This window comes from Protopterus annectens, chromosome 16.part0 (genome assembly GCF_019279795.1).
Source record: "Protopterus annectens isolate FY-2018-M chromosome 16.part0, PAN1.0, whole genome shotgun sequence".
Classification (NCBI taxonomy): Eukaryota; Metazoa; Chordata; order Ceratodontiformes; family Protopteridae; genus Protopterus; species Protopterus annectens.
The window spans coordinates 64,158,117-64,170,654 of NC_056750.1; positions in this window are offsets into that span (position 1 = coordinate 64,158,117).

The following is a 12,538-nucleotide window of genomic DNA, read 5'->3' on the forward strand; positions in this document are numbered from 1 at the left end:
GGTGTTGATCACAGACCCACTCTGTTCATAAATTTGTTTAGCAAACGACCCAAAAAAAGAACAAATGGGAATACTGGGGTTAACATGGTGAGGCTTGTAAAGGATCTAGGGCCACTAGCCCAGTAACCTCCTATGAATCTCTGACCCAGTGAGAGGATAAGGATGACGGCAGAGCCAGATGGAGGCAAGGAATTCCTCTGGTGCATGTTTGGAGGTAGAATGACTGGAGACAGACCTGATGGGGAGGGGTAAGATATTCCAGCTTTTGGCAACTGAATAGAAGTAGAGACTTTTTTTCGCTGTTTTATTTGGTTTAGTGATGGTGAGAAGTTGTTTATTTTCAGACCTCAGTGGCCTATAGAGAAGATAGGAGTGAAGAATTGAGCTGAGAGCTGGGCAATCTGTAGGTTTGAAGGTCAGGTTGTTTGTCAAAGTGAGTTGTATATAGGAAAGGTGGTGGGGGAGTTCGAGCCATTTGAGAGATTTGAGAGAAACACAATGATAGGTGCAGGAAGAAGTGCATGTGGCAAATTTGTTAATGTTGTTAGAACAGGGCTTGAGTTTTTGTTTTAATGAGAACTGTAAGATGGGTGGAATGGGAGCTCCATATGGGATGGAGGGTAGTAGACAAATGTTGGCCAGAGTAATTTTGGATGACATAGTCTTAAAATTGTTTATGTCTACAGAACATTCCAAGTTTTTGGTGTTTTTTTTTTAAATTCTATACTGTATATGAAGATTGAATTTTAGTTGAATGTCGATAGTCATACATACCTAACATCTTTGTATGGGGGAACTAAGTCAGTTAGTGCATTGTTGAGGGACAAACTTTTAAACTTGTTGCTCTCAAAGCAAGTGTTTTGGGAGTGAAAAGAAGTAACCTTTTTGGGGGGTGTTCAGTAATAGCTGGGAATTAGTAAGCCATTTCTCGATGGAGGAGAAAGCCCTTTGTGTTATTTGTTATACATGAGGTAGACTATTAGACGAGCAAACAATAGTGGAGTCATCGGTGTATTGCATGAGAGAGTCTTGGGTGGAAGAGGTAAAGAGATTGTTAGTAAAGATCTTAAATAGGAGGGGTCCAAGGATGAATCCTTGTTAGGCACCTGTGGTATTATACAGATATGGCGAACAAGCAGACTACCATTTTACTGATTGTTTTCTGCAAGAAAGGTAACTAGTGAACTAGAGGAGACAGGGGCTTGAAGGACCTATAAGGAGTGGGAAGTGTTATCAAGACCCTTAGACAGGTCGAGGAATAGTGCTGACACCAGTTTTGCAGTGTCCCCAGCCTTCTTTACAGTGTCTGTGAAAGGCAGTAAAACAGCTACAGTACTGTAGGCTGGGAGGGAGCCATATTGAGTGGGGGAGTAGCAGTTGGTTCTGAAGTAGATGGTTAAGCAGTTGTTTGTGAATACGTTGCTTTAGAAGTTTAGAGAGAGGGACTAGAATGGAATGGATCAGAAATTAGTGACATCAGTAGAATTACCACATTTATGAATAGAGATGATACATGCTTTCCTCCAAAAAGATGGGATATGGGATTTGAGAATAGACCTGTTGATGAGAATACTGACTGGATAGGCAATGGCATGTGTAGTTAGCCTAAAATATTCAGGAGGGAGGTTATCTACAGAGTTAGAGTAAGGCTTGAGTATAAGAAGTTTTTTTAATTGAGGAAGTAGAGATAAACTGGAGAGTAAAGCAGGGCGGCCTAGTAGAGTTTACCTGACCAGCTGAAGAAGGGATAGATGTAGCCCATGAGTTGTTGGGGTTTCTAGGGGAGGCAGGTGAGGAAAGGTGATGTTTAGAAGAGTTGAAAAGCGATGGTTGAGGAGAGCCTATGGTTAAACTGACATCCTTTTGATGAAGCAGATATTAAACATTGTGGCTGTTTACAAAGGACAGTTGTCTGGAGATGGGTTGGGCTCTTTTTTGGACCCTGGGTGGAGTAGGGGCCTGATAGATGACTAAACTTTGTGGGATTATTTTTGTTATTGGTGAGACAGATATGTGTCTCAGAGGATCCCCATACTCTGGAATAAGTGTAACCTTGATCAATGGATCAGAAATTAGAAATTCACCCTGAATCTGTCCCCCATGTCCCTGATAGATGGAGCAGACACTAATTCCCAGACTAGCATACCACCCTGCATAGCCTTTAGAAACTTCCTAAATAACATGCCCCCACCTAATAGATGCCCGTGATACATAGGGATACAATTGGGTCGGATTGCATAGTTAGGCTTATAAAAATCCTAGCGGTCATTAGCCTAGTATATATCTATGAACCTATGACTACTGGAGGGTTTAGTATTGCTTTTTATCCATAATTTGGCACAGTGGTCCAGTGGTAACATTGTTGTCTCACAGCAAGAGGTTCTCTGGTTTGATTCTCGGCTGAAGCGCCTTCTGTGCCGAATCTGCATGTCCTCCCTGCATTCATGTGGGTTTTCTCCGGGTACTCCGGTTTCCTCCCACATTACCAAGGCATGCATCTAGAATGTTTCTCCCCAGGTCTCAGCTGAAAATTGGCTTTGTTCAAAGTCGGACTTTCCTGATAAACAAATGTTAAATAAATAAATATTTGCTTTTTGACCTTGTTTCATAGTTGTTTGGGCATTTGCTGATTTCTGTTTGTTTTTAACCATTATCTCCAGTTTTTTATTCCTATCAATCACAAGATGTTTACATTCTTTAGTGAGCCATGGAGAATGATTGAATTTAATTATTTTAATGTGGACAGGTGCAAGAGTGTTACAGATGTTCCAGAATATTGTGCCAACAGGAATAACAGCTTCTTCTAGTGGGGATAATTATTAGGGAGGTCCAGTTTCGAGCTATTAGTGAGGCAAGGAATTCCTGGGGGTCAATCTTGGAAAGGTTTCCACATTTATAAGAACAATACTTACAATTTATTCCTGATTTGTTGCCTCCCCTATTATTTTTGGCTTTGTCCAGACTTTCTGAGCAGAAAACTAAGAGGTATATAAACAAGGGTTAAGTAATATTTGCACAATTTGGATTAAATGGTCCACACAACAACAGCAGCACTTATATGTTCTCTCTCTTGTGAACACACAAGTAGAAAAGCAAACAGAAAGAGAAGGAACCACAGGAATGTCTGTGCTGCTGGACAGAACAGGCAGTTCAAAGAGATTGCAATAGACTGTGCCTTCAAGACTTGCATGGTTCAGAGCATCTGACTTGTCAGCCATGGGGAAACACTTCCATTTATTTAAAAATCGGGGCATTTTTTTACAGTCATTTCTTTATTCAGGACTGACTGACGGACTGACTGACTGATTGACTGACTGATTGCACAAAAGAAGAGAGCTCTTCCAGAGCCCTGCTGACTTCCTGAAGACTGGAACAGGCAGAAAGAGGAGAGGCAACCACAAACTACAACAACATCAGCCAAGAAAAGCCAAAGAATTGAAAGGAGCTCTGAGTGAGGGAATCTAAGAAATACATCCACCAAAAAAACAGCTAATGAGTGCAGTCATAAAGTACAGGTCTCAAACTACATTAAAATGAATTGATTCAATCAGACCAAACTGCTGAATGTCAATAACAAAATAAATGGAAAGTAATGACACCCCCCCTTCGGGATTGTACTGCATCTGATCCAGTGCTAATTTGAAATTCCACAACACTGGTACATGTTTTGCTGCTGTCCCCACCCCCCCTCCAGAAATTAACAACTAGATCAGTCAAGTCTGATGTGAGAACTGCTTATTATATTCTGTATTCATTCAAGGAGCAACAATTGTTTTCAGCAGTAACTCAGCACCACTTAACTTAATGAATAACATGTAGAAATGGACAGCAGCCTGGAACAAAATCACCACCCCAAAGCTGAAAGGCCCAAATATCTGATTTTGCCTACCTCAGCTACTCTGATAGTCATGATTTTTTACCTTTACCACCCACTCCCCCATTATTTCTGCATTTGTCTATAATTCTTGAGAAAAGAAGATGAGAGGAACAATTAATGATTGTGAAAATATACTGCCAGAATTGGTATATTAGTGTACCAATTCTGGCAGTAGTTTGTCACAATTTTCTTTTTACAAATGGGTCAGGTGTGTTGTGGACATACCCACTCTGGTGGCAACAGTGCTGAATTGAGCTTACGTATCACCCAACCTTCTACAACAAAGAGCTCTCTTCCGAAAGAACTGACTATCTGGTTTTACCTGGCTGTAAAAAAGCATAATAGTTAAATCCCTAGTTTTCCAGAAAAAAAATCTACTGATAATCTGACTTTCACATAACAATATCTGCAGTAATATCTCTGTCCACACACCACCGCTTCATTAATGCACTACAAAGGAAAAAAAACTACAGTATTTAAAAATAGTAAGGTGGGGTAGCACAGTGGATTTAGGGATATGTAAATTAAGACCACTGGCTCAGACCCAAAAGTATTTCATTCTCTAGCGCCTCGGTACAAAACCTTCCAGGAGTTACAAAATTCAGCTAAAAATGTGTTACCCTTTATACAAAAAACACAAACTCAGTCAATCAATAATACAATCAAACAAGGTTGGGGGTCAATGGGGGTAGACAAAATGGTGAAAACAAGAACGAACAAATGTATTTTGTTAGCACATATAACATTTGAAGTGAAGAAGTTAGTAGTATTGCAAGATATTATTGGAATTGTCTTCACAAGGATGGGGATTTGAGTAAAACATTTAAGTAAGCACCTTATGATGTCATACAAATGGGGAAGAAGTTTAGAGGACATGCTTGTTCATGAAATTTTGTCTTACCAAAAATAACTTTGGTGTTTCTCCAACATCTATGGGCACTTATAAATGCAACAGTTGTTCTATTTGCAAATATATAATATGTTTCTTTGAATATGTGAATAAAATCAAATGTGTACCAAGGGGATGTTTTTCATATAACAGTGAGGGGGTTATTTATGCCTTAAGATGCCCGTGTGGTTTCTTTTATATTGGTGAAACAAAAAGAAGTTTTAAAGTGAGCTTGATGGAACATTTCAGGGACATAAAAAATCAAAAGGAAGACAAGATTTCGGCATGTCATTTTAGAGAAGTACACGGCAGTGATTTTTCTATGCTTCAAGGTTGTATTTTAGAGCAAGTAATTGTTGAAAATGATGATGAAATTCTTTTGAAAGAAAAACTGTTATACAAAGTCTGCCTTTATTCTTAAATATGACACTTTGGTCCCTATGGGACTGAATGGAGAGGTTAATTGGAAGTATTTTATTTACTTGTTTGATTGTATCGATTGATTGAATTTGTGTGTTTTGTATAAAAGGTAGCACATTTTTAGCTGAATTTTTTAACTCCTGAAAGGTTTTATACCGAGGCGCTAGAGAATAAAATCATTTTTGGTCTGAACCCCTGGTCTTGGTTTTCTTATTGTTGCTAGTTGTATGGGGTAGTTGTCTTTATGATTTAGGGATATGTAGTATGCTCCACTACATAGGGAACAAGACTACATATCCCAAAATGCCTTTTGCCACTAACTGCTAAGTTTTAGCTAACTGGTGTGAAAGCATCTTGTGGTACCCACAAGATTCTTTTTCAGTGTGTTTCAAGGTAGACGTTACACATCTGTAAGGCTGGTTCTGGTGGAAAGTGTTTGAAGGAGATGGAAAAAGTGGGAAGGTAAGAAAGAAACTGAAATAAAAGTGAGGATTAATATAGAAAGGCAATTGAGGTGGAAGAGGAAGAGTGGTAGAAACATCTATTCTGTGGAAGGAGATAGAAGTGATAAAGGTTTTGAGCTGACAAAGGAAAATGGAGTTACCCAGGTGAGGATCATGTGCATGACCATGTGTGGTTTAGGTTTGGTTTTCATAAGGGTTTGATTGTGGAAAGTTTCATGGTCTGTTTTAGGTATGTTGGGATGGTGTTCCAGAGTTCATATATGTAATAGAAACATTGTTAAATTCAATGCATGTGCCGCAAATTCAAGTCTGATCTTGCCACTGGTGACTATTGAGACCAAAATTAGAGTACTGGAGACCACATAGTCTATATGAATAAGTCTTAAAAGGCCATTCCTCATCCATTTTAGCATAGCATCCATGCTACCTTAAACTAAAACAAGGTCTGACTCTCATGAAGGAAGCAGAGGTGTTGTAATTAATTTGAAATTATATATGTTTCGTACGGAAATGGCAGTTTGCCAAGCATATCAGCTCAGATTACAGCTAGTCTAGCAAGTTGTAAGATTAGATATGATGGCACTTTACCGTAGTTAGCTGGAAACACTGTATGCCATGAGACTGAGAAACATCCTTACATTGTGTGAGATAACAGAAAATAAATCAACAATATCCACTGTTAAAAATATTGTATCATTATCAAATAGTCTTTGTTCAATTTTTCTTAACAAATCCCAGGAGTCCTTTAAAAAGCCTTCTTGGTTTATCCAAACTTTTTTAATTTTAGAATCTATGAATTTCACTAAGGGGTATGTTTTTGAACTAGAGGCCGAAACAATTTGTCTAATCGGGGGGTTTTGAGTGTTTTTATGCATCTTTACTATCCCAAAAATAACAGGAATCAAAGGTTTTTCTAAATACAAAAAATCAAAGGTTTGTTTATCAATTAACTCATCTTTTAAAAGCTCTTTAAGTGCAAAATCAGTTTTGGAATGTGCAATATTTATCTCATTAAGGGACACTGTTTCATATTTGCTGTCATTTCTTAATAATTCTTCCATTTTAGCCCCATATATAATATTGTCCATTTTAACCATTCCTCCACCTTTATCTGGCCTTGAGATTCTTATATTCTTATTATGACTCAGCTCTTTCAATAAACTCCTCTCCTGCCAAGTCAAGTTTGACACTGTTTTTGACTTACTCAAAACTTCTCTAAGTTCTCTTTCAACTACCACCTCGAAGTTTTTAAGCTGTGGATGTAAGGCAGGGTTGCTGATACATTTCTTTTTGTGCAGTCATAAAGACAGGTCTCAAACCTATTAAATCAATAACAATAATTGAAAATTTTCTTTTTGAGAAAAGAAGATAGAGGAACAATTAATGATTGTGAAAATATAATGCCAGAATTGGTATATTAGTGTACAATTCTGGCAGTAGATAATCTAAATTTTTAAAATGGGTCAATCTGACTTTCCACATAAAAAATATCTGTAATAATATATCTCACACACACACACTTCATTAATGCACTACAAAGGAAAAAAAAAAAAAATTTAAAAATAGTCTAGTAAATAGTTTTAAATCTATTAGAATCTTATTAATATCACTTTTACATTTTGGGGCAAATTTTAGTCCCTTCATAACAAGTTTGAAATGCCATTCATTGATTTCTACACTACTATAATAAAAAATATTATAATTTTGAAACCTAAACACATATTCATTAACTTTGATGATACCCCCTTCATTTTCTAAACCACCATCCCCACTCACTTCCAAGATTTCCCCTCTTTGTTGTGATATTGTGCTATTGGCCTGTTCCTGATTCTTTCTGACTGCCTCGGTAAAGGGAATTCTAAAGGGTCAGTAATTTCATATACCTGATTTTCAAAATTATCAAATTCCTGTTCCTCATCTACAAATCTATTACTATTATAATTAATGCTGTTATGCATGTCATTTCCCCCCTCCAGTTTTCCATCCATTTCCATTAACAGCATTTATTTCAATACCAGCCTCATTGAAGGGTAGGAGGGTGGCGTAATGGTTAAAGTGCTTACCTTAGAAACACAAGGTGCAGGGTTTGATTCTCACGGGGTAGTTGGCTAGGCTCAAAATGGTCCATGAGGGCAGTTAGCCTAGTAATAATCTATGACTCTATAAACCTCGACCTTTTATTATACCCATATTCGTCCTTATTCCCCATCACATAAGTCCTACCATTCCCAAACACTTGTTTAGTTCTGGGATAACTTCTGTTTCTTTTATATTCAAAAATATCCCTTTCAGTTTTCCTAGATTTCCTTTGGGAAATGTTAAGACATTTATCATCAATTTTCTTTTTAATATCGTAGTATTCGCTCCTTTCATTATCTACTGTAAACAGTCTATCATTCAGGACAGAGTCATTCATTTCTTAAATAACTCTTGCAACTCAGCCTCATTATCTTTAATAATAACTCTCATAATAGCAAACCCACATGTATCAAAAATATGTACTAATTCTTTAATACTTGCTTCCTTTGTGTTATTTGGGTATTTGTAAACCCGAAGCCCTTTGGGCACAATTTCAAGTGATAAACATTGCTTTAAATATAAATTGTCCAAATGCAGCGTTTTATATTTCAACATTACATCATGTAACAAACAAATATTTCCATTATACGTATTCACTCGATCAAAACCAGGTGTTTTAGTGTCTAAAATTATTATAACCATCAGTTTCTATAACCCAGTCTTTCCAACAAAAGTCATTGTTTTTTTCTCCGCTTTTGTTACCTGCATTGTTGCCATGTATATCCTCTAACGGCAGGCTCCGATAGTTCGTTCATTTCTCTTTGGTTCTTGTTCCCATCTGATGATCTGCAGCTGGGGCATTACTGTTCCCTTGACTTTTAAAAATGTTAGGTGTACCTTCAAAAGAACCGTCCGTTCGACCATAATGGTTCACCTCACTCGTTTCAGCTGCTAAGCCATGCCTACTTCCTTCTATACCATTCGCGTCACTACGCAAGTCACTCAGGCCTTCCTGGTTGCCAGGCAATGACCTACTATTGTGGATTTGAAGAAGCTGTGAAATGTTATTATTCAATAACATAACCACTTGTGTTAGCTGTTCCACGGCATTCTGTAACTCTCCGGCATCATTGCTTTCAAGTAAGTCATGTTCCTCTGCATTGCCAGCCTCCATCATCACAAAGAAACTTCACCAACAAAGATAAAAGTGTCTCAAGTGTAACTTCACCAACAAATAACAAAACGAAGCACTTGGAGCCTCCAGTACTACGATCTATGACTATTAGACAGAAACAGCTACAATAAAACGCTTAACTTGGTCACCGCGTTTTTCGTCAACCATGTAACTTCTGCAGCAAAAAACACAGCATACATCACTCCCCCTTATTATACATATTATCAGCCAAGTAAATCCAATCACATTAACCATTCACATTGCCTTAATTGCTAATAAAGGCAGTCACAAGGGAAGCTATTTTACTTAAAAGAACATATGTACAAAAAACATTTTCCCTAAAGGATAACAGAAAATATTTTATCTATGCTCTACTTTAAAAAGCCATCTCTAAGAACCCTGTATAATACCAAGTGAAGAGAGGGGACATTAAGGGGATCAGCTTAAGATGTTGTGTTTTCTCCCTGTATTCTTTTGTAAGGAAACTTTGTGGATGTTCCAGTTGTTGCATGTGTCTGGTCATTGTTGCTTGTGACTGGTTGTATACATACTGAAGGGGGCATTATACTCTATGATGGTTCTGATGAGACCCAAATGCAGTAGAATGATGACCTCTCTGGATGTAGAAGTCATGTCCTTGCTTAGAAGTTGAGCCACATTGAAGGAATTTATTACTACTTTGAACACATTTTGATAAAAGGCCAGGTTACTATCTACTTGGGTTCCTAGATGCCGGAGTAGTGAATCACATTTTAAGGGTGCTTTACTGATAATGTAGCTATTCAGGGTGGCCAACTTCCCAAAAGGTACTATAAAGCATTTCTTGGTATTGCATTTTAAGCCATGAATTTGGCACCAAACATTTGTCTGTGTTGGACCTTCACGAAGGGTGCTCTCATCTTGGGGGAGATTCAATAATTGTTCCTAGTTTCCAATCATCTGCAAACTTGGATAGCCATAGGCCTTTGACATTGATTTTGACATCCGAGAAGTAAATGCCAAAAAGGACTAGGTCCAGTACAGAGCCCTGGGAGATTCTGCTGGTGACTGGTCTGTTTGTAGAGATGGCCTTACCAATTCTAACCTCATGGGTCCTATCAGTAGATATCCAGAGTGCTATAAGGGGGTTTATAACCATCTCCATAAGTTAGGTGAACATACCTGAATGGGGCATTGTATCAAATGCCTTGACCAGATCTAGGTAGGTAGTATGCACCATGGAGCATTGTATCAAATGCCTTGACCAGATCTAGGTAGGTAGTATGCACCATGGGGCATTGAATCAAATGCCTTGACCAGATGTAGTTAGGTAGTATGCACCATGGGGCATTGTATCAAATGCCTTGACCAGATGTAGGTAGGTAGTATGCACCATGGGGCATTGTATCAAATGCCTTGACCAGATGTAGGTAGGTAGTATGCACCATGGGGCATTGTATCAAATGCCTTGACCAGATCTAGGTAGGTAGTATGCACCATGGGGCATTGTATCAAATGCCTTGACCAGATCTAGGTAGGTAGTATGCACCATGGGGCATTGTATCAAATGCCTTGACCAGGTCTAGGTAGGTAGTATGCACCATGGGGCATTGTATCAAATGCCTTGACCAGATCTAGGTAGGTAGTATGGACCATGGGGCATTGTATCAAATGCCTTGACCAGATCTAGGTAGGTAGTATGCACCATGGGGCATTGTATCAAATGCCTTGACCAGATCTAGGTAGGTAGTATGCACCATGGGGCATTGTATCAAATGCCTTGACCAGATCTAGGTAGGTAGTATGCACCATGGGGCATTGTATCAAATGCCTTGACCAGATCTAGGTAGGTAGTATGCAGCATGGGGCATTGTATCAAATGCCTTGACCAGATCTAGGTAGGTAGTATGCACCATGGGGCATTGTGTCAAATGCCTTGACCAGATCTAGGTAGGTAGTATGCACCATGGGGCATTTTATCAAATGCCTTGACCAGATGTAGGTAGGTAGTATGCACCTTGGGGCATTGTATCAAATGCCTTGACCAGATCTAGGTAGGTAGTATGCACCATGGGGCATTGTATCAAATGCCTTGACCAGATCTAGGTGGGTTGTATGCACCATGGGGCATTGTATCAAATGCCTTGACCAGATCTAGGTAGGTAGTATGCACCATGGGGCATTGTAATAAATGCCTTGACCAGATCTAGGTAGGTAGTATGCACCATGGGGCATTGTAATAAATGCCTTGACCAGATCTAGGTAGGTAGTATGCACCATGGGGCATTGTATCAAATGCCTTGACCAGATCTAGGTAGGTAGTATGCACCATGGGGCATTGTAATAAATGCCTTGACCAGATCTAGGTAGGTAGTATGCAGCATGGGGCATTGTATCAAATGCCTTGACCAGATCTAGGTAGGTAGTATGCACCATGGGGCATTGTAATAAATGCCTTGACCAGATCTAGGTAGGTAGTATGCACCATGGGGCATTGTATCAAATGCCTTGACCAGATCTAGGTAGGTAGTATGCACCATGGGGCATTGTAATAAATGCCTTGACCAGATCTAGGTAGGTAGTATGCACCATGGGGCATTGTGTCAAATGCCTTGACCAGATCTAGGTAGGTAGTATGCACCATGGGGCATTGTATCAAATGCCTTGACCAGATCTAGGTAGGTAGTATGCACCATGGGGCATTGTATCAAATGCCTTGACCAGATCTAGGTAGGTAGTATGCAGCATGGGGCATTGTATCAAATGCCTTGACCAGATCTAGGTAGGTAGTATGCACCATGGGGCATTGTGTCAAATGCCTTGACCAGATCTAGGTAGGTAGTATGCACCATGGGGCATCGTGTCAAATGCCTTGACCAGATGTAGGTAGGTAGTATGCACCATGGGGCATTGTATCAAATGCCTTGACCAGATGTAGGTAGGTAGTATGCACCTTGGGGCATTGTATCAAATGGCTTGACCAGATCTAGGTAGGTAGTATGCACCATGGGGCATTGTATCAAATGCCTTGACCAGATCTAGGTGGGTTGTATGCACCATGGGGCATTGTATCAAATGCCTTGACCAGATCTAGGTAGGTAGTATGCACCATGGGGCATTGTATCAAATGCCTTGACCAGATCTAGGTGGGTTGTATGCACCATGGGGCATTGTATCAAATGCCTTGACCAGATCTAGGTAGGTAGTATGCACCATGGGGCATTGTATCAAATGCCTTGACCAGATCTAGGTAGGTAGTATGCACCATGGGGCATTGTAATAAATGCCTTGACCAGATCTAGGTAGGTAGTATACACCATGGGGCATTGTAATAAATGCCTTGACCAGATCTAGGTAGGTAGTATGCACCATGGGGCATTGTATCAAATGCCTTGACCAGATCTAGGTGGGTTGTATGCACCATGGGGCATTGTATCAAATGCCTTGACCAGATCTAGGTAGGTAGTATGCACCATGGGGCATTGTATCAAATGCCTTGACCAGATCTAGGTAGGTAGTATGCACCATGGGGCATTGTAATAAATGCCTTGACCAGATCTAGGTAGGTAGTATGCACCATGGGGCATTGTAATAAATGCCTTGACCAGATCTAGGTAGGTAGTATGCACCATGGGGCATTGTATCAAATGCCTTGACCAGATCTAGGTAGGTAGTATGCACCATGGGGCATTGTATCAAATGCCTTGACCAGATGT